General features: G+C 39.4%; 1 non-coding gene across 1 annotated transcript; it reads left to right on the top strand.

Annotated features, from left to right (window-relative positions):
- The first annotated feature begins 10,197 nt into the window (after positions 1-10,197).
- On the top strand, positions 10,198-10,301 carry LOC112745080 (small nucleolar RNA R71). The gene has a single exon (XR_003173026.1). It is a non-coding gene; the product is annotated as a small nucleolar RNA R71 (small nucleolar RNA).
- Positions 10,302-23,299: the final 12,998 nt, after the last annotated feature.

The raw sequence follows: 23,299 nt of genomic DNA, 5'->3' as shown, positions 1-23,299 counted from the left end.
GGGATTGTCCTTGGGCATAAAATTTCAAACAAGGGAATAGAGGTGGATCAAGCTAAAGTGGAAGTAATTAAAAAATTACCACCACCTGCCAATGTTAAGGCAATCAGAAGCTTTTTGGGGCATGCAGGATTCTATAGGAGGTTTATAAAGGATTTTTCAAAAATTACAAAACCTCTGAGCAATCTGCTAGCTGCTGACACGCCATTTGTGTTTGACACAGAGTGTCTGCAGGCGTTTGAAACTCTGAAAGCTAAGCTGGTCATAGCACCAGTTATTTCTGCACCAGACTGGACATTACCATTCGAATTAAAGTGTGATGCCAATGATCATGCTATTGGTGCAATATTGGGGCAGAGGCATGACAAGCTTCTGCAAGTCATTTATTACGCTAGCCGTGTTTTAAATGACGCCCAGAAAAATTACACAACCATAGAAAAAGAATTGCTTGCAATGGTTTATGCCATTGACAAGTTTAGATCATACTTAGTAGGATCAAAAGTGATTGTGTACACTGACCATGCTGCTCTTAAATATCTACTTACAAAGCAGGATTCAAAACCCAGGCTCATAAGATGGGTGTTGCTTCTGCAAGAGTTTGATATAGAAATAAGAGACAAAAAAGGGACAGAAAACCAAGTGCCTGATCACCTGTCCTGAATAGAACCAGTAGAAGGGGCGTTCTTCCCCTCTATTGAGATCTCTGAAACCTTTCCGTATGAGCATTTGTTCGCTATTCAGGAAACACCATGGTTTGCAGACATTGCAAACTATAAAGCTGCAAGGTTCATACCAAAGGAGTACAGCAGGCAACAAAAGAAAAGATTAATTACTGATGCAAAGTACTACTTGTAGGATGAACCTTATCTCTTTAAGAGATGTGCAGACGGAATAATCCGTAGGTGTGTGCCTAGAGAAGAAGCATAGAAGATCTTATGGCATTGCCATGGGTCACAATATGGAGGTCATTTCGGAGGTGAGCGAACAGCCACCAAGGTCCTCCAATGTGGTTTCTACTAGCCTACCCTTTATAAAGATTCCCAAGAGTTTGTACGTAACTGTGACAGTTGCCAGAGAGCTGGTAATCTGCCTCATGGTTACGCCATGCCTCAATAAGTGATCTTGGAGATTGAGTTGTTTGATGTATGGGGTATTGACTTTATGGGGCCTTTCCCACCATCATATTCAAACACTTATATTCTGGTGGCAGTTGACTACGTATCCAAATAGGTAGAGGCAATTGCCACACCCACTAATGATACTAAGACAGTGCTGAAGTTCCTCCAGAAACATATCTTTAGCAGTTTGGTGTCCCTAGAGTGCTAATCAGTGATGGGGGCACCCACTTCTGCAACAAACAGCTTTATTCTGCCATGGTCTGGTATAGAATTAGCCATAAAGTGGCAACTCCATATCATCCACAGACAAATGGGCAAGCTGAAGTCTCTAACAGAGAACTGAAAAGAATCCTGGAACGGACTGTAAGTACCCGTAGAAAGGATTGGGCAAGAAGCTTGGATGATGCTCTGTGGGCCTACAGAACAGCATTCAAGACTCCTATAGGGACCTCTCCATACCAGCTTATGTATGGTAAGGCCTGTCATCTGCCCGTGGAACTGGAATACAAAGCCTATTGGGCAACTAGATTCCTAAACTTTGATGCCAAATTAGCTGGAGAAAAAAGATTGCTCCAGCTGAATGAGCTAGAGGAATTCAGACTCACTACTTTTGAAAATGCTAAGCTTTACAAAGAGAAAGCAAAAAGGTGGCATGACAGAAAGCTGTCATCTAGAGTCTTTGAACCAGGATAGAAGGTTCTGCTGTTTAACTCTAGGCTCAGGCTATTCCCTGAGAAACTGAAATCCCGGTGGAGGGGACCATATGTGATTAAAAGTGTGTCACCATATGGCTATGTGGAGCTTCAAGACATTGATTCTAATAAGAAGTTCATTGTTAATGGACAGAGAATCAAACATTATCTTGAAGGCAATATTGAGCAAGAATGCTCAACGCTGAGGCTAGATTAAAAAGCTCAGCAAGGTCCAGCTAAAGACAATAAAGAAGCGCTTGCTGGGAGGCAACCCAGCCATTAGCAAAACTCTTTTTGTTATTTTTATTTTATTCTATTCTTCATTTTATTTATTTTTAAAGCATATAAGTTCAATATTAACAAGGTAAAGAATCAATTGCATAAGTTCACAGGGCTACAGAAGGATTCAGAGCACAAAACAGGAAAAAGGAGCTCACTGGCAAGAAAACGCCAGTAAGAGGCACAATTGGGCGTTAAACGCCCAAAAGGAGCATCTACTGGGCGTTTAACACCAGTAGAGATAGCCATCTGGGCATTAAACACCAGAAAGAAGCAGCTTCTGGGCTTTTAACGCCAGATTTACAGCATCCTGGGTGTTCAGAATAAGGCCCAGTGACAAAGGAGTTTCTGGCGTTTAACGCCACCTGGAAGCAACAGCTGGGCGTTAAATGCCCAGACCAAGCACCAATTGGGCGTTAAACGCCCAAAACATGCAGCAGTTGGGCGTTTAACGCCAGGATTGCGGGGAGTAGGCAATTTCATTTTCAATTCAAATTTTTTCCATTTTTTCTGTTTCAATTCATGATTTCTTGCACAAACATGTTACAAATCCTAATTTTTCAAATCCTTTTTCAAAAGATATCAAATGTATCTTAATTTATAAACCATTTTTTTAATCCTCTTCAAATTATTTTCAAATCTTTTTCAAAACAAATCTATCTCTTTTCATTCTAAAATCTTTTCTACTCATCAATATCTTTTTCAAATCTTCACAACATCTTTTTCACAATTTAGATTTATCTTTTTCAAATATCTTTCATATCTTTTCAATTTTAAATTACATCTTTTCCTATCATACTTATCTTTTCCAAATCACTTTTCTATCATATCTTTTTCAAACAATTTTTGAAACCCACCCCCTTCCCTTTAAATGTTGGTTCGGCCTCTCCCCCTCTCCTCCACAAGTCAAACTTGGCTCTCCCTCTATCCCTCTCCTTTCTTTTCTTTTCTTTTGCTTGAGGACAAGCAAACCTCTAAGTTTGGTGTGTTTATCCGTGATCACTAAGCCAATACCAACTAAGATCATGGCTCCAAAGGAAAAACAAACCAACTCAAGAGGCAAGAAAGAGAATATTCCAAAACTACTTTGGAATCAAGGGAAGTTCTTAACCAAAGAACATTCAGACCATTACTACAAAATAATGGGTCTAAGGTCAGTGATCCTGGAAGTTAAATTCAATCTGAAAGAAGACGAATATCCAGAGATCCAAGAGCAAATTCGAAACAGGAGCTGGGAAGTCATAGCTAATCCTGAAACAAAGGTGGGAAGAAACATGGTTCAGGAATTCTACGCAAATCTATGGCAGATGGACAGGCTGAGAATAGCGGGAACTGCATTCTATGACTATAGAACTCTGGTCAGAGGGAAGATTGTTCACACCCACCCTGACAAAATAAGGGAGATCTTCAAGTTGCCTCAACTGCAAGATGACCCAGACTCTTTTAATAGGAGAATGATGAGATCAAACCTGAACTTGGACAAGATCCTAGAGGACATATGCCTCCCTGGAGCTAAATGGACAACCAACACAAAGGGTGCCCCGAACCAACTAAAAAGAGGAGATCTCAAACCAGTCGCCAGAGGCTGGCTGGACTTCATTGGGCGCTCTATATTGCCCACTAGCAACCGCTATGAGATCACCATCAGAAGAGCAGTGATGATTCATTGCATTATGCTGGAAAAAGAAGTGGAAGTTCATCAGCTGATTGCTTGTGAGCTTTACAAGATTGCAAACAAGAACTCCAAAGATGCCAGATTGGCTTATCCAAGCTTGGTCTCTTTATTATGTAAAGATGCTGGGATAAAAATGGGAGTAGATGAGTACATCCCAATTGAGCTACCAATCACCGAAAAGTCTATGGAAGGACAACAAGTGTAGGACGAACCCATCAAGAGGATAGCACAGGAGTTCCTCTTGGAAATCCCTCAAATTGAATACTGGGAGCGCCTAGAAGTATCTGTCACCAAGTTGCAAGAAGCTGTGGATCAAATGAAGGAAGAATAGCAAAATCAAAACAACATGCTCTGCAAACTGCTTAGAGAACAATAAGAGCAAGGGCGTGAACTGAAGGAACTGAAGCGCCAGAAGCTATCTCTTGAAGGGCCAAGCACTCCACAGACTAAAGAGGCATCCACCTCCCAAATTCAAGGTTGTTGAGTTCTAATCTTAGCCTTAACTCCGTGATAATTGTTCTTATTAGAAATTTACCTTAGAAGTTATATATGAGTAGTAGTAATTAGTATCTCTATTTTGATTTTATCTCCAATTAAGCTATAATTTATTTTTCTCATCATTATCAAACATGAATAAAATAGCAGATTTTTAGAATAAGGAGGCAATATTTTTTCGAGTTCTTAATAAGGAAAATTCTAATTATCTATATGTGGTGGCAATGCTTTTTGTCTTCTGAATGAATGCCTGAATAGTGCATGTTTTTGATATTGAATTTTATGAATGTTAAAATTGTTGGCTCCTAAAAGAATGATGAACAAGAGAAATGTTATTGATGATCTGAAAAATCATGAAATTGATTCTTGAAGCAAGAAAAAGCAGCAAAAAAAAAAAAAGAGAAATAGAGAAAAGAGAAGGAGTAGTAGAAAAAGCCAATAGCCCTTAAAACCAAAAGGCAAGGGTAAAAAAAGGATCCAAGGCTTTGAGCATTAATGGATAGGAGGGTCAAAAAGGAATAAAATCCTGGCCTAAGCGGCTAAACTAAGCTGTCCCTAACCATGTGCTTGTGGCGTGAAGGTGTCAAGTGAAAACTTGAGACTGAGTGGTTAAAGTCGAGGTCCAAAGCAAAAACAAATTGTGCTTAAGAACTCTGGACACCTCTAATTGGGGACTTTAGCTAAGCTAAGTCACAATCAAATGGAACGCTCTTAATTGCGTTGGAAAGTAGACACCCAGGGCTTTCCATAAATATATAATAGTCCATACTTTGCTCAAGGATAAACGACGTAAGCTGGCATTCAATGCCAGTTTCATGTTGCATTCTGGCGTTAAACGCCAGAAACAGGTTACAAGTTGGAGTTAAACGCCAGAAACAGGTTACAACTTGGCGTTTAACTCTGGAAACAGCCTAGGCACGTGTAAGCTCAAGTCTCAGCCCCAGCACATACCAAGTGGACCCCAGAAGTGGATTTCTGCACTATCTATCTTAGTTTACTCATTTTCTGTAAACCTAGGTTACTAGTTTAGTATTTAAACAACTTTTAGAGATTTATTCAAGGACCCCATGACATTTCAGATCTGAACTTTGTACTCTTTGACGGCATGAGTCTCTAAACTCCATTGTTGGGGGTGAGGAGCTCTGCTGTGTCTCGATGAATTAATGCAATTATTTCTATTTTCTATTCAAACACGCTTGTTTCTATCTAAGATGTTCATTCGCACTTCAATATGATGGATGTGATGATCCGTGACACTCATCACCATTCTCACCCTATGAACGCGTGCCTGACAACCACCTCCGTTCTACCTTCGATTGAATGAGTATCTCTTGGGTTCCTTAATCAGAATCTTTGTGGTATAAGCTAGAATCCATTGGTAGCATTCTTGAGAATTCGGAAAGTCTAAACCTTGTCTGTGGTATTCTGAGTAGGATTTAGGGATTGAATGACTGTGACGAGCTTCAAACTCACAAGGGTTGGGCGTAGTGACAGATGCAAAAGGATCAATGGATCCTATTCCAACATGAGTGAGAACCGACATATGATTAGCTGTGCGGTGACAGCGCACCTGGACCATTTTCACTGAGAAGACGGATGGTAGCTATTGACAACGGTGATCCACCAACATACAGCTTGCCATAGGAGGAAACTTGCGTGCATGAAGAAGATGACAGTAGGAAAGTAGAGATTCAGAAGATAAAGCATCTCCAAAACTCCAACATATTCTCCATTACTGCATAACAAGTATTTATTTCATGCTCTTTTATTCTTCGCAATTCAAACTGATAATCATAATTAATCTCCTGACTAAGATTTACAAGATAACCATAGATTGCTTCAAGCCAACAATCTCCGTGGGATCGACCCTTACTCACGTAAGGTATTACTTGGACGACCCAGTGCACTTGCTGGTTAGTTGTGTGGAGTTGTGAAAAGTGTGAATCACAATTTCGTGCACCAATATTCTTTCTGAGGAAGTTCATGACCACCTTATTATCATTCGTTGGGGTTGCAATAGCCTCTACCCACTTGGACATGTAATCCACTGCTACCAAGATATACTTGTTTGAATATGAGGTTGGGAATGGTCCCATGAAATTGATTCCCCATGCATCGAACAGTTCCAGCTCTAAGATGAAGTTCTGTGGCATCTCATTTCTTTTGGGTAAGTTTCTATTTCTTTGGCATTCATTGCGGTTCTTTACTAGTTCTTTGGCATCCTTGAAAAGGGTGGGTCAAAAGAATCCACTTTGTAACACCTTGGCTGCAGTTCTTTCCCCTCAAAAGTGGCCTCCATAGCACGAGCCATGGCAGTTCCATAGGACTTCTCGTCCCTCTTCTTCTGAAACACATCTTCTCAGGATTCCATCTGAACACTTCTTGAAGAGATATGGCTCATCCCAGACAAAATATTTAGCATCATTAATGAGTTTTCTTTTTTGATATTTGTTGATCTCTGGAGGCAAGGACCCAGTTGCCTTAAAATTGGCAATGTCTGCAAACCAGGGTGCTTTGTAAACCGTCATTAACTGTTCATCTGGGAAGAACTCATTTACACTTGCATCATGTGTTCCACCTTTATCATGAGGGATTCTGGACAGGAGATCTGCTACCTTATTCTCTACTCATTTCTTGTCTCTAATCTCAATATTAAATTCCTGCAACAATAAGATCTATCTTATCAGTCTTGGTTTTGATTCCTGCTTGGCAAAAAAATATTTAAGTGTTGTGTGATCTGTGAAAACAATCACTTTGGAACCAATGAGGTATGATCTAAACTTGTCAAATGCAAAAACTATTGCCAGCAATTCCTTTTCAGTAGTGGTATAATTTCTTTGAGTGTCATTGAGGACCTTGCTGGCATAGTATATCCATGGACCAAATTATCTTTCCTCTGTCCTAACACTGCCCCAACTGCAAAATCATATGCATCACACATCAGTTCGAATGGTAAGTTCCAATTAGGTGGGGAAATGATAAGGGCGGAGGACAACCTCTTTTTCAAGTTTTCGAATGCTAGCATGCACTTCTCATCAAAGGTAAACGGTGTATCATATACAAGGAGATTGCTTAAGGGCTTGGCTATCTTTGAAAAATCTTTAATAAATCTTCTGTAAAAACCATCATGTCCTAGAAAGCTCCTAATTGCCTTGACATCACTTGGTGGGGGTAATTTTTCAATGAGTTCCACCGTAGCTCTGTCTACCTCAATGCCTTGGTTAGAAACTTTATGGCCAAGGACTATTCCTCCTGTCACCATAAAGTGGCATTTTTCCCAATTTAAGACCATATTGGTCTCTTGACATCTTTTTAACACCAAGGCAAGGTGATTTAGGCAATTAGGAAAGGAATCCTCGAATACTGAAAAGTCATCCATGAAGACTTCAATGAATTTCTCTATTATATCTGAGAAGATAGAAAGCATGCAGCGTTGAAACGTTACAGGAGCATTACATAGCCCGAATGGCATGCGCCTGTACGCAAACACTCCATATGGGCAAGTAAATGATGTTTTCTCCTGGTCTCTCGGATCAACCACTATTTGATTATATCCTGAGTAAACATCGAGAAAATAGTAATATGCATGTCCTGCAAGTCTTTCCTGCATTTGATCCATGAATGGGAGTGGGAAGTGATCTTTTCTTGTAGCTTCATTGAGTTTTCTATAGTCAATGCACATCCTCCATCCTGTGACCGTTCTTGTAGGGATAAGTTCATTCCTCTCATTGGGTACTACAGTGATTCCTCCTTTCTTGGGGACCACTTGGACAGGGCTGACCCATGGGCTATCCAAAATTTGGTAGATTACCCCTCCCTGCCATAGCTTCATGACTTCCTTCTGTACCACTTCTTTCATAACTGGATTCAGCCTCCTTTAGGGTTGAATGGAGGGTTTGGCATCATCTTCCAACAATATCTTATGCATGCATATGGCCGAACTGATTCCCTTCAAGTCAGTGAGGGTCCATCCAATGGCATCCTTATGCCTTTGTAATACTTGGAGTAGTTCCTCCTATTGTTCTTGGCTGAGGGCTGAGTTTATGATCACTGGGTAACTTTCATTCTCTCCTAAATATGCATATTTGAGAGTGGGCGGCAGTGCCTTTAGTAAAAGTTTGGGTGCCTCTTTTCTTTCATTCTCCTCCTCTAGTGTGCCATGAACATGAACCTCAGCTGTTGCAGCCTCTTCGCTTGATGCTGATTCCTCTTCTTCTGTTAACCCCTCAAATTCTTCTTCTTCAAAAGTCTCTTGTACTGCATCTTCTAGTGAATCCAACCTCATACATTCTCCTAATGGTTCTTGTGGGTAACTCATGGCCTTGAATACATTGAATATCATCTTCTCATTGTGTAGTCTAAGGGTAAGCTCACCCTTTTGGACATCAATGATAGCTCCGGCAGTGGCTAAGAATGGTCTTCTCAGGATGATAGAAGCCTTGGCCCCTTCCTTCATATCCAACACTACAAAGTGTGCTGGAAAGATAAAGTCTCCTATCTTCACCAACAAGTCTTCTACTATGCCGTGGGGAAACTTGAATGATTGGTCTACTAGTTGCAGGGCCATTTTTGTTGGCTTGGCCTCCTCAATCCTCATTTTTCTCATCATTACTACGGATATCAGATTTATGCTGGCTCCTAAATCACATAGAGCCTTTTCCACTGTGATTTCCCCTATAATACAAGGAATCTGGAAGCTCCCAGGATCCTTCAATTTCTGGGGTAGTTTGTGCTGAATGATGGCACTACATTCTTCGGTTAATATCACAGTCTCGTTGTTCTTCCAGCTTCTCTTCTTGGTCATCAATTCCTTCAAGAACTTGGCATAGAGTGGCATTTGCTCTATTGCTTCAGCAAAGGGTATGTTAATCTATAGTTTCTTGAAGATTTCTAAAAATCTTGAGAATTGACTGTCATCCCCCTTCTTCTTCAATTGCTGAGGGTATGGGACTTTTGGAACGTATGGCTTCAGCACTTCTCCTTCTTGATGTGAATTGGAAGTGGGAACTTGAACTTCATCTTGTTCCTTTTCCTTTTTATTTGAGTCTTTCTCTTGTGGTTTCTTGGAGGTCTCCCTCAATTCCTTCCCACTTCTGAGGGTGATAGCCTGACATTCCTCCCTTGGGTTTGAATCAGTGTTGCTGCAAAGGTTGTGGCTGGAAACTTGCTTAAAAAGGTAGCCGATTTGTGTTTCAAGTTTCTTGATAGCAGCATCTTGATTCTGCGTATTGGATCGCACTTCCTCTTGGAAAATTTTATTGTCTTGAACTTCTTTGCATATACGTTCGAGTAGAGTCTCAATCCTTGAGAGTCTATCTTCGGATGATGGTGAGTTGAGATTGGAGGGATGAGAAGGGCCATTTTGGTTTTGATATGGATGTTGAGAGGTATTGTTAGGTGGGTGCTGATATGATCTCTGTGTGGAATGTTGGTGAGCTGCATTATTGTTGGGGCTGTGACGTCTCTGATCTTGGCCTTGATCTTGATGATTTCCCCACCCAAAGTTTGGGTGGTTCCTCCAACCAGGATTATAAGTTTTGGAGTATGGATCATGGGTCTGCCTGGGTGAATTCCCAATGTAGTTGGCTTGTTCCTGGTCACCCTCATCCTCTACATTCGCTCCTTCTTGGGCTGCTGATGAGGTGGTGACTACTGCCACCTGGTTCCTTTCCATCTTCTTGGTAAGGTCAGCCAGCTGCTTGGTGATCATCTTATATTGAGCCAGCAGTGCATCCATGTTGTTCAGCTCCATCACTCCTCTAGTATTGCCCATTTCAGAAGCATAGAAGTAATCATTCTTAGCTACAGTCTCAATGACATCTATGGCTTCTTCACTAGTCTTCTTCTTGTTCAGAGATCCCCGGATGAGTGGTCTACTGCCTTCTTTGATTCGTAAGAAAGACCCTCATAGAAAATATGTAACTGCACCCATTCATTGAACATGTATGGCGGGCACCTTCTTGTCAAGTCCTTAAACCTCTCCCATGCTTCATAGAGAGTTTCACCATCTTGTTGCCTGAAGGTTTGTACCTCAGCTCTCAACCTGTTAATTCTTTGAGGAGGGTAGAATCTTGCCAAGAATTTGTTCACCACCTCTTCTCAGGTTGTCAGACTCTCCTTCGGGAAGGATTATAGCCATTTAGCTGCTTTATCCTTGAGTGAGAAGGAAAACAAAAGTAGTCTATAAGTGTCAGGATGAACACCATTAGACTTCACAGTATCACATATCCTTAGGAAAGTGGTGAGATGTTGATTGGGGTCTTCTTGGGCACTTCCTCCGAATGCACCGTTGTTCTGGACTAGGGTGATGAGCTGGGGCTTTAGTTCAAAGTTATTGGCATGTATGGTTGGCTTTTGGATGCTACTTCCACAGTTTCCTGGGTTTGGATTAATATAAAAGCCTAGAACTCTTCTCTCTTGCCCAGCATAATTCACTGGACCTTCTCTGCCATGGTTGTGAGCCTCTTCTTCATAGTAGTTCTCCATATTCTCCTCCATGTCTGGTTCAAAGTACTCTTCCTCCTCCTCAGCACCAACGACTCTCTTTCCTCTTGCTTCCCTCCTTAATCTAAGGAAGGTCCTCTCAGGTTTGGAACCAAAGGAAGTTGAAGCCCCACTTCTTCTACCTGTCATACAACCAACAAGGCAAAAAGCAAGAGAGAAATTGAATGGAGAAATTACTCTTGTTAGGAATGCTGTTAGTGTGAGTGGTGCAATATATCAAACAATTAGTGGGTTGGTTAACTGACTTGTAATTAATGACGAAAAACACAACAAATTGGTAAGGGTTAAAGGGGAGAAAATAAGTAAAACTGAAAGTAAATCACTTAAATGGAATTAAAATAAAACAAAAGAAAAAAAATGCTCAATCTAGTTATATTCCAACTTAATTATTGTTGATACAAAATCAATCCTCGGCAATGGTGCCATAAACTTGATGCACGGAAACTTGTCTCTCAACAAAATTTCCTTCGGCAAGTATACCGAATTGTCGTCACGTAAAAACTCACAATAGAGTGAGGTCGAATCCCACATGGATTGATTGGTCAAGCAACTTTAATTAGAGGAATATTCTAGTTGAGCGAAGCAGAAATTTAAGTTGAGTAATTGCAGGAAATTAAATGGTGGGAAAGTAAATAGCAGAAAATGTAAATGCTGGAAATAAATGGCAAAACGTAAAGGGCGGAAAGTAAACTGTAGAATCTTAAATGGGGATTTGGGAAGATGAGCATAAAAGTAAATGGCAGATAATAAAGAGAATGGGTAAGATCAGAAATGGGGGATTCATTGGGCTCAGGAGATGTTGTATTCTCCGGATCAAGTTCATTCTCATCTTTTCCTCAATCAATGCTTTCATTGATCTCCTTGGCAATCTTAAGTGATTGGATTTCAATTCCTTGGCAACCCAATCTCTCTAAACTTGAACAATTGCCTAATTCCTTGATTTAATTGCTCATGAGAAGAGATAAAGTATGGTCACTGATTATACCACATGCATTCCCAAATCAAAGTATTGGTAGGATTATATGTCACTATATCCATCCAAACCCCAATTTGGTCCAACATGAGAAAGCATTTCTAGCATGATCTCTTCATTCCTCTTCCAAGTTTCCGAAGAGATCCAAGTATGAATAGCTTCTTTTCCAAGATAACTACCCAATTGGATAAAGATTGAAAGCTTTTTAGTAAAATCAAGAGAAAAGAAAGAAGAAGAATAATGAAAACTATTATTGATCCATCAAATTACAACAGAGCTCCCTAACCCAATGAAAAGGGGTTTAGTTGTTCATATCTCTGGAAATGGAAGGGGAAAATGAAAAGTACATTCTAAAATTAAATCTAGAAGTTGCAGAGAAAGTAAAATATACAGAGTGTAGTTCTCCAAAATACTCAGCTTCCTTACTAGTTCAAAACTACTCCTATATATACTACTCTTCTGATCTTCTAGTTGGCTCTTCAAGTCTTGGATATGGACCTTTGGATCTTTAGTTGAAGTAGTTACAGTCTTCAGTGGGCTTAGCTTTGCTTGCAGAGAGAAAGTGAGTCAGGCATGGTAGCAAGTTAGTTAGGACGTTAATGGTGTTAACGTTAAGTGTGAATTTGGGTTCGAAGACGTTAGTGACGATAACCTTTTTCACTAACGCTCCAAACCTTATTTGACTTACGTTAATTTCAACATTAGTGGCACTAACGTGACCACTAACATTGGCTTTTGGTCCTTCACAAACGTTATTGGCATTTACCTTTTCCAATAATGTTGCTTCTTGCTTCTTTTCCCCATGTTAGTGTAACTAACGTGGCCCTTAACGTGGGCATGCCCAAGCTTTGAGAGCGTTAGTGACACTTACCTTTGTCACTAATGCTTCAAACGCCCCTTCTTCCCACGTTAGTGTCTCACGTTAATTGCATTAACATGACCACTAACATGGTGGTGATTGCCATCTCCAACGTTAGTGACAAAGGTGAGTGTCACTAACGTTGGCGATTCCTTGTTCCTCCCACGTTAGAGTTCACGTTAATGTAATTAACGTGACTCTTAACGTGGCCAAGTGTGCCTTTTTTGGAACGTTAGTGGTATTCACTTTTACCTCTAACGTTGGAGCTTCCCTTTTCCTCCATGATAAACCACTATTTTATGGTTTATCTTGTGCTCAATTGAGTGATTTTTATTAACTCTTTACCCACTTATTCATACTATTTGCATGGTTTTACGTTTGCCTTCCTAATTATGTGCTTTGATTGAAAACATGCTTCTTTGATCTTATATTTGCTTATTATTAATCCTCTCTTATTACCATTAGATGCCTTGATATGTGTGTTAAGTGTTTTAAGATATTATAAGGAAGGAATGGCTTGGAGGATGGGAAGAAAGCATGCAAAAGTGGAAGGAATGCAAGAAGTTAGAGAAATTGCTAAGCTGTCCAGCCTGACCTCTCTTCACTCAAACAGCTATAACTTTAGCTACAGAGGTCCAAACGACACGGTTTAAGTTGCGTTGGAAAGCTAACGTCCGGGGCTTCGATTTGATATATAATATGCTATAGTTCCCTTGACGCTAGGCGACGCGACCGCGTGATCCATGCGGCCGCGTCGTAGTGACGGAAATCCAGCGTGGCAAAATTCGAAACCAGCGAATTCTGGACTGTTTTTGACCCAGTTTGCGGCCCAGAAAACACAGATTAGAGGCTATAAAGTGGGGGAATGCATCCATTCATGAAGGAGGCTCTCATACTCACAATTTTAGGAGTAGATTTAGTTTTTAGAGAGAGAGGTTCTCTCCTCTCTCTTAGGATTTAGAATTAGGATTCTTTTCACTTCATGATTATTTCATCTTTTGCGATCACAGGTTCAATGTTCCTTTTATTTATTTTTCTAATTTAATTTATGAACTCTTCCATGTTACATTTGATATCTTTATTAGTGCTAATTTGAGGTATTTTCAGATCTATGATTGCTTTTCTTTATTTAAATAATTTAGATTTTTCCCTTTTGGCTTTGGTTGATTTATTGGTAATGCTTGAGCTGTCAGGCTTTGGTTGATTTATTGGTAATGCTTGAGTTGTCAAATAAAGCAGTGGTTGAAATTGGAAGTTGCTCCAATAACTCTAGTCTTTCCATAGGAATTGACTAGGACCTGAGGATCAAGCTAATTAATCCACTTGATTTACCTTCATAGTTAGAGGTTAACAGAGTGGGATTAAAACCCAAATTCTCATCGCAATTGATAAGGATAGGACTTCCAGTTCTCATACCTTGCCAAGAGATTTTATTATTGTTAATTTATTTTACTTGTCATTTAAATATACCTGTGCCCATTGCCCAAACTCAACATTCCCCAGAAAACTCATAACCAATAATAAATACACCTCCCTGCAATTCCTTGAGAAGACGACCCGAGGTTTAAATACTCGGTTATCAATTTTAAAAGGGGTTTGTTACTTGTGACAACCAAAACATTTGTACGAAGAGATTTCTGTCGGTTTAGAGACTATATCTACAACGCGACTATTTTTATGAAATTCTTTACCGGCAAAAATCCTAACGTCACTCCACGTTAGCTTCCACGTTAATGTAATTAACGTGGCCACTAATGTGGGCTATGATGGCTTTCGAAGGCATTATTGGTGATCACTTTTTCCATCAACGTTGCAAGCTAGGTCCCACTCCACGTTAGTGGTCATGTTAGTTAGACTAACGTGGCTACTAACGTGGCTCTTCCTTGCTTCCTTTGTCCTGAAATTAAGCAAATAAAGTACATCAAAGCTTGGTTCTTAATCATGAGATCATGCATCATCCATTTTATCATTCAATTCATGCATAATTCTCATAAAATCATGTAAAGTTCACAATATTTGCTTGAATCAAGATGTAAGTGAATATTTACCTAAAACTTGCTTATTTACTAAGAAAATGCATGAAACTACCCTAAAATATTAAAGAAAAGGTCAGTGAAACTGGCCAAAATGCCCTGGCATCACAACACCAAACTTAAAGCTTGCTTGTCCCTAAGAAAGTACTGAAATATAAGAATGATGAATGAAATAACAAGAGAAACAAGTTCTTATTATAGAAGTAAAGTTCTTGGTTTATGGGGTTTCATTCATAGCAACTTAGGTTCATTCCTTTACTGGTTTCCAGGTCCTCATCATGCTCTTGAATACTTGCTTAATTGCATCCTATGAGATTTTTATTCCTTGATATCCCTTTTTTTTCAGGGTTTATTGCATTTTTAGGCTAAGTGCTCTGTGAGAGGGTGACTCTTTAAAATAAGCTTTCAGCCAACACTCCCGAACCAGTTGGTTCAAGGTTTTAGGTGTTGAAACACCCTTAAGGACCTACTCCCTCAAGTCTCTCTCCCCCATACATGCACACTATAGGCATATGGTTTATTATTTTCTTTTACTTGAGGTCTTGGTGTCCAGAATCTCTTTGGATCACTAAATGTTCTGTAGCAAGGTTGCTCTTGATAGTGGATTTTCAGTTGATAATCCCGGGTTAGTTATCCCAAGTTACCAAGTGATGAAGCACTCCAGAGAACTTATTCATCCAAGCAGATCCTTTGTACAGGAACACCACAGACACATCCCTCAAAATTTAAACCCTTGGTGCCTAGCCTTATTTCTTATTATTTTTCTTTCTTTTTCAAACTCTTATTGTCCTTTCTTTTTTTCTTATTGGGATCTTGTTGTTTAGCTAGTCTCATAGAATGTGCTTCAAGCATGTAATTCAATACACATGAGTACCCTCATACCTTATAGGTGATCCAACTTAGCTAATCTATTACCACACCACGAACCTTGAGGACTTACTTCATAAGATGAACCCCACTCTGGTTTTCCATAACATTTTTCTTTTATTTAACCTTAAAGAGCAAGCATACAATTAAGTGAGATCTAGAGTTAATGGCTCCCAATCGTCAATGACTTGGACATTAGTAACTCAAGAGTTCCTAAGTTACCTTCCCAAGCCAAGAGCACTAAAATTCTACTCTAAAATCCAACTAAGCATTTTATCAAACACTTAGAATGCTTAAAAGGAAAACATAGTAAAATAGCAAGAAAAGTAAATCTACACTACTCAATTACAAGGAATTAAACAACAATAAATCAAATCAACAATAAAGGAACATGAATCATAAATTGTATTAAAGGAAAATGGAAGAACAAAAGTGCATCAACAACAAAGTAAGCAATTTCAAGAATGAAATACAAAATTAGAGAGAGGAAGAGTAGAGGAACAAGAAATTGTAAAGGAAAAGTAAATCAAAGCATGAATTAAACCTAGATCTAAGAAATTCTAATCCTAATTCTAGAGAGAAGAGGGAGCTTCTCTCTCTAGAAACTAAACTACATGATGCTATACTACCAAACAATTGCTGCCCCTTTGCCCAAGCTTGAATTCTGCATGAAATAGCATTAGAAATGAGTTGGGTTGGGCCCAAAGTGCTTTAGAAATCGCGGGGGGTGATTTCACTTTAGTGGGCCACGAGTAGCATCGGTGCGCACGCATACATGGCACGTGCGCGCCCCTATACACAAAGCAACATATGGCAAATTTTATATCATTTCGAAGCCCCGGATGTTAGCTTTCCAATGCAACTAAAACCGCCTCATTTGGACCTCTGTGGCTCAAGTTATGGTTGATTGAGTGCGAAGAGGTCGGACTTGACAACTTTACGGTTCCTTCATTTCTTCATGGGTTCTCCCACTTTGCATGCTTTTCTCCTCACTTCTTCCATCCAATACTTGCCTTATGAACCTTAAATCACTCAACAAACATATCAAGGCATCGAATGGAATTAAAGTGAATTAAATTTAGCTATTTTAAGGCCTAAAAAGCATGTTTTCACACTTAAGCACAAATTTAGAGAGAATTACAAAACCATGCTATTTCATTGAATAAATTTGAGAAAAGTTGATAAAACAACCCAAATTAAGCACAAGATAAATCACAAAATTGGGGTTTATCAGTACGCGTGGGTTGGTGCCCTGTTTTTTAAAATTTTTCTATGTTTTGCACCAAACCAAGCATTCCAAACCTCCAAACAGCTACCAAAACTCCATAAAACCTTATTTAACACACCAAACTACTAACTAAACTCAACAACCCAATAAAAACATAAAATTAAACTAATTACCAATATGTACAAAAGAGAAAAAAGGAAAGATTTTACCATGGTGGGGTGTCTCCCACCTAGCACTTTTGTTTATTATCCTTAAGTTGGATATGGGGAGCTCCTCTCAAGGTGGCTTGTGCTTAAATTCTTCTTGGAACTCCTACCAATGCTTGGTTCTCCATTATGACCCAAGATTTCTCATGAGTTGTACCAAGTCTTGGTGGAGTTCTTCACAAGCTTGGGGCTCCCAAAGTTGATCCACTTCTTGTAATCCGGGATCCCACACTTTATTTTCACACTTGTCTTGAAGTTGATCATTTTTAGTCCATCCGGGTGGCAAGCAAGATGAATTCTTAATGAAGTGACCAAACATCCTTCTAGACCCACCTAATTGAGTACTAGTCCAACCCTTGTATTTAACCCTTGAAGTATCAACCAAAATGATCCTTGATTTGCAACGCCAACCACGAAACATCTTTCTCTTACGCTTCATCCCGCAAAGCATCCTAAGTTGACCATCCGTTTCAAGCAAGCCATACTCAAGTGGGACAATAAAGCTAATAGAGATGAAATTTACCCACTCAAGTGAAGGAGTAGATGATAACCTAGGTAAAGAGGCTTCCAAGGATCTTGACAAAGCGTATCCAACTCCCGTCCTTCTTCTTCTAAGGACTTCCACCTCTTCACAAGATTCCTCAAATGTAATCCTTTGTTCAACAATTTTATCTAAGCCTTTTCCCTTACTCAAATCATAATTGGGAGGATGAGAGATGTTTACCTTCACAACACTTTCAATTTCACCGGGAGAAGGTTCTTTAAGTTCAAATGATTCTTCACCACAAAGCCTTGATAAGGTCTTCATTGCCAAGGGAACTCAACTCTTGCTCTATCCCGTCCAATTCTTCATAAGGGATATGCCTTGGGGGTTGTGCACATTCCTCCTTAACATCAAATTCAATCTTCTTGGAGGGGTTTTCTTCAACTCTATATTCCTATGAAGGTTCCGCATCTCCTAAGTCTTCATCCACTTCTTTCTTTTCTTCAACAATTATGGCTTCCTCCAATTATTCTAACACAAAGCAATATTTCTCATCATCTAATCTCTCCTTCATGCTATGCACTTTCTTGGATTCTTCACATGTAGCCATGGGAGTTCCTTGAGTGTCCAAGCATTGGGATGCTAACCGGTTTACCACCTCGTCTAAGGCAGCCATGAATTGTTGTACATCCCTTTTCATCTCCGCTTGCCCTTGAAGAAGAACACCAAGGATGTCATCCATTGGAGGTTGGGGTAGATGAGAGGGTTCATTATATCAGAGGGAGGGTTCATAATAGGAAGGTGGTTCATCATAGTAGGGATGTGGTGGTTCCATATTCTCCATTTGTTCTTCTTGTTTCCCAACATACTCCAATCCATTTTTCTCAAGTTGAGATTCTACGATCTCCTTCAAACTACCCTCTTCGGTTGCTCTCCCGAAATCATCCGTGGACATGTAGTATGCGTCCCATGCATCTAACTTTTGATGGACGGTTACTTGAAGCCGATCCATTGTTTCTTTGAGGCGATCCTTTGATTCTTGTTCTAAATTTCTAGCATAAGTAGGATCATATTGCTCTTGGATTGATGGACATGGATACTCTTCCATGGAGGGTTGTGGTGGAGAGTAGAATTCATCTTGTGGTTGAAAATTTATGTACATTGGAGGTGGCTCATCTTGGTCATGGTATGGAGGAGGTAGTTCTTGGAATTGTTGAGGTTGGAATGGTGGTGGTTCTATATGTGACTCATATGGCTCGAAAGGTGGTTGGTATGGTGTATATGGGTTAGGGTCATATGGAGGTGTTTAGTAGAAAGGGGCTTGTAAGTGTGGTTGAGGATTATGTTGAGGATATGGCTCATAGGCATATGGTGGTGGTTCTTGAAAGTTACAAGGAGACTCACCATAGCCATTTAATTGGTATGTATCATAGAATGGCTCTTGTTCATAGTGCATTGGTGGGGGTTGTTGCCAAGAGGATTGATCATATGCATATGGCTCCTCCCACCTTTGATTGTCCCATCCTTGATACACATCCTCATTGAAGCTTCCATTTCCTACAACATAGTTATAATCACACTCATAGCCAAAGTGAGAATTGATAATGAAAAAGAGAAATAGGAACAAAAGCTAGTAAGAAATAATGAAACAAAGTCCTAAAACTAGCAAAAACTAACAAGCAATCCAAGAATAAAGCTATTCACAATATTCACATATATACAATAACCAATAACATAACACCATTGCAACTCCCCGGTAACGGTGCCGTTTTGATGAATGGATAATTGACGATTTAGAATTTCACTAATAAATTCTCGTTGCAAGTATAGTTTCTAAACCAACAATAATCCTTTCATACAAAAAATTGGTTGTCATAAGTAACAAACCCTTATAAAAATAATCGAAGTTTTCAAACCTTGGGTCGTTCTCCCTAGGAATTGCAATAAAGTGTTCTTGTTATTGGCTATGAAGTATGTTTTGGGGTTTTTGAATTAAGAGATAAAAAATGTAAATGGCAAAGGAAATAAACTAACAACTAGAAAAGCTCTTGGCAAGGTATGAGAACTAGAAGTCCTACCCTAGTTATCCTTATCAATTGTGATGAGAATTGTCCATTGCTCCCACTTAGTTAACCTTTAACTATGAAGGAAAGTCAAGTGGATCAATTAACTTAATTCCACAAGTCCTAGCCTAATCATGATGAAAGACTAGCTTTAGTGGCATTTAAGTCAATTAGCAACTTCTAATCATCAATCAACAAAAGAATTAGATAACTCAAGAGTCACTAATTACTCTACCTAGGCCAAGAGGAACAAAATCTAACTCATAGCTAAAAGAAGTATTTCATCAAACACATAAAAAGAAATAAAGGTAAACAACATGAATTGCAAGAATTAAAGAGAGATCTAACTACAATGGCAAGAGATCAATAATAGAAAACCAAATCAAACATGAAAAGACATGGAATTCATAAATTACATTGAAAGGTAAATGGAAATCTACATAAGAATTTATAAAGCAAAAGAAAAATTGAAGCAAGAGAAGAAGTAGATCTAGATCTAAGAAATTAACCTAAACCTAATCCAAATTCTAGAGAGAAGAGAGAGCTTCTCTCTCTAGAAACTAACTTTCCCTCCAAAACTAAACTAAACTAAACTAAACTAATGTGATGTAATCTCTAATGTGTGTTGATTCCCCTTCAATCCTTGGGTTAAATAGCATCAGAGAAGAGTTGGATTTGGGCTTGGGATGCCCAGAAATCGCCCCCAGCGGATTCACTTTAAGTGGGTCATGTGCGAGCACCGACGCGTGCACGTGGGTCACGCGTACACGTCGCTTGACAAATTGCTATCCACGCGTACGCGTCATGTGCACGTACGCATTGCCTTGCGATGTCACTTTCCATGCGTGCACGTCTGCTGCGCGTACGCGTCGATCTCAACATCTCAAATCCTTGTTTCTTCATGAGTTCTCTACTTGCATGCTTTTCCTCTCGACCCCTTTGATCCATTCGTAGCCTTTCCAATCTGAATTCACTAACAAACATATCAAGGCATCTAGTGGAATTAAAGGTGAATCAAAATTAGCAATTAAGGGCCTAAAAAGCATGTTTTCACACTTAAGCACAAATTAGGAGACAATCATGAAACCATGCTATTTCATTGAATAAATATGGGTAAAAGGTCATAAAATATCCTAAATTAAGAACAAAATAAACCCTAAAAATATCATGCCTATACCAGTGTTACCTATTCTCAAAGGCTATGCTTTTCTGTTGATAACGAAAAAAATTAATTCTTCCGTAATAACTACCGGCCAGTGCACCGGGTGGTATCAAGTAATAAAACTCACAAGAGTGTGGTCGATCCCACGAAGATTAACAGATTAAGCAAGCAATAGTTGATTAATTATTCTAGTTAGATGGTCATAATTGTGATGATAAACAACAAGGGTTGTTGGTTAAGGATCTTTATCCTTGTTACTAACCACAACATGATAATTGCAAAGATTAATCTCATTAAGTCATCCTCTAACAAGTGAAGGAAAGTCAAATGAACCACACCAATCCTAATCCATAAGTCCTAGCCACCTCACTAATTAACTTAGTGGAAGCTAGAGTCAATAGACACCAATTATCAAGACTTGGACATTAGCAACTCAATTTCACCTAAGTTACCATCCCAAGCCAAGAACACAAAATCTACTCTAACATCCTTCCAAGCATTTTGTCAAACACTTGGAAGGCACAAAAGGAAGGCAGAATAAGATTGCAAGAAATATAAATCTACAACTACCAATTCCAAGGAAATTAACAACAACAACTCAAATCAACAATAAAGGAACATGAAACATAAATTGCATTAAAAGAAAATAAAAGAAACAAGAGTGAATCAACAATAAGGTAAACAAATACAAAGAGTAAAATACTTAACTAGGGAAGCAAAGGTAAAGGAACAAGAATTTATAAAGGAAAAGTAAATCAAGGCATGAATTAAACCTAGATCTAAGAAATCCTAATCTACATCTAACCTAATTCTAGTGAGAAGAGAGAGCTTTTCTCTGTAGAAACTAACTAAAGCATGATAAAAAATCCACTATGTGCTCCCCCCTTGACTCCTCTTGAATTCTGCATGTAATAGGCTCAGAAAATGAGTTAGATTTGGGCCTGGGAAGCTCAGAAATCGCCCCCAGCATTTTCACTTTAATGAGGTCACGTGCGAGCTGCGACGCGTACGCATGGGTCACGCGTACGCGTCGATTGGCATTTTCACTTCCCATGCGTATGCGTCATGTCACGCGTATGCGTCGCCATGCGACTTCATATTCACGCGTACACGTCGTTCCACGTGTGCGCGTTGATGAATGCACTCAAAATCCTTGATTTTCCATGATCTCTCCACTTTCTATGCTTTTCTCTTCCCTCCTTTGATCCATTCCTAGCCTTTACAACCTGAATTTAGTAACAAACACATCAAGGCATCTAGTGGAATCAAAGGTGAATTAAAACTAGCAAATTAAAGGCCTAAAAAGCATGTTTTCACTCTTAAGCACAAATTAGGAGAAATTCATGAAACCATACTATTTCATAGAATAAATGTGAGAATAATGGACAAAAATCCACTCAATTCAGCATAAAATGTACCACGAAATAGTGGTGCATCAAACTTCACACCAAATAGATATCCAAGCCTAGCAAAATAAATAACTTAAACCATAAAAAATAAACAGGATTATCTAAACTTAGGAGATTTCTAACTAATACTAATCACACCGCTGTATCCCACAGCCTTCGCCAACCTAACCTCTGTGCGATCCTATCGCCACCGTCACCGCCCCCTAACCTCCTCAACACCAGACAATCACAGATAATGCAAGGATGTAAAACACAAGCAATATACATATATAGCAGGTAATTCAACTAGCATTTAGGCATGTTATTCAAATAGGCATAACTCAAGTAATCAAAGCAAGCAAGCATATAGAAGATGCATATGATGAATGTCTATCCTATTTGGCTCGTGATATCACTTGTCGGTTCAAAATGCCAACCTGACAAATCTCCGGAGATGTTGCCTTTCTGCCACGACCAGGGATATAGCGCCCTGCTCACTCTCACAGCAGAGAATCTGCCATGCTAGAGATATAGTGCCTTGCACACTGTTGACCCATGGATATAGTGTCCGGCACACTCTTTCGAGTTATAGTGCCCAAGTTCACTCTGGTAGTAGAAAGGTTATGTGAGTGGGAGACTGCCACAGCTGTCACACCTCAACATAGGCGGGAGACTGCCTCGGCCCCTACACTGGCACCGCTACCTCAGACAAGCGGAAGACTACCACAGCCCTTGTCCGAGGCGCATAGCAACTTACCAATCATAACAATTCAGTAATACAGCACGGCTCATAGCATAATTCTATTGATCTAAGTAGCAGCAACAAAAGAAAACAAAAGAAAAAGAAAATCAAAGAACAAGGTCCAAGGCTCTGAGCATCAATTACGAGGAAGAAAAAAAAGAAACAAGAACTCAAAGTGTTATTATCCTAGCTAAATGCTTGTGGTGGATTTGTGTCAAGGAGAGAGGCTTGAGCAAGTAAATCCTAAGGGGTGCTTCAATACCTAATACCTTAAACTAACTGGTTTGGGAGTATTGATTGAAAGCTTATCTTAAAAGCCGCTTTGAGACATGACACTTAGAGTCGAGGCCAAGATTCAAAAAGAAGAAAAATGCAAGAAAATAAGTGCTGCTTCAAGGTGACAATCTATAAAAAGACTTCCATAATATCATTTGAATGAAATTCCTAAGATCTAAGATTTCCAAAATGTAAGGACGAATGAGCACTGGAATCGTTGCATATGCATACAAATTGGAGTTCACCCCACTGTCACTT

This window comes from Arachis hypogaea, chromosome 14 (genome assembly GCF_003086295.3).
Source record: "Arachis hypogaea cultivar Tifrunner chromosome 14, arahy.Tifrunner.gnm2.J5K5, whole genome shotgun sequence".
Classification (NCBI taxonomy): Eukaryota; Viridiplantae; Streptophyta; class Magnoliopsida; order Fabales; family Fabaceae; genus Arachis; species Arachis hypogaea.
This window is presented reverse-complemented; position numbering and strand designations above follow the sequence as displayed.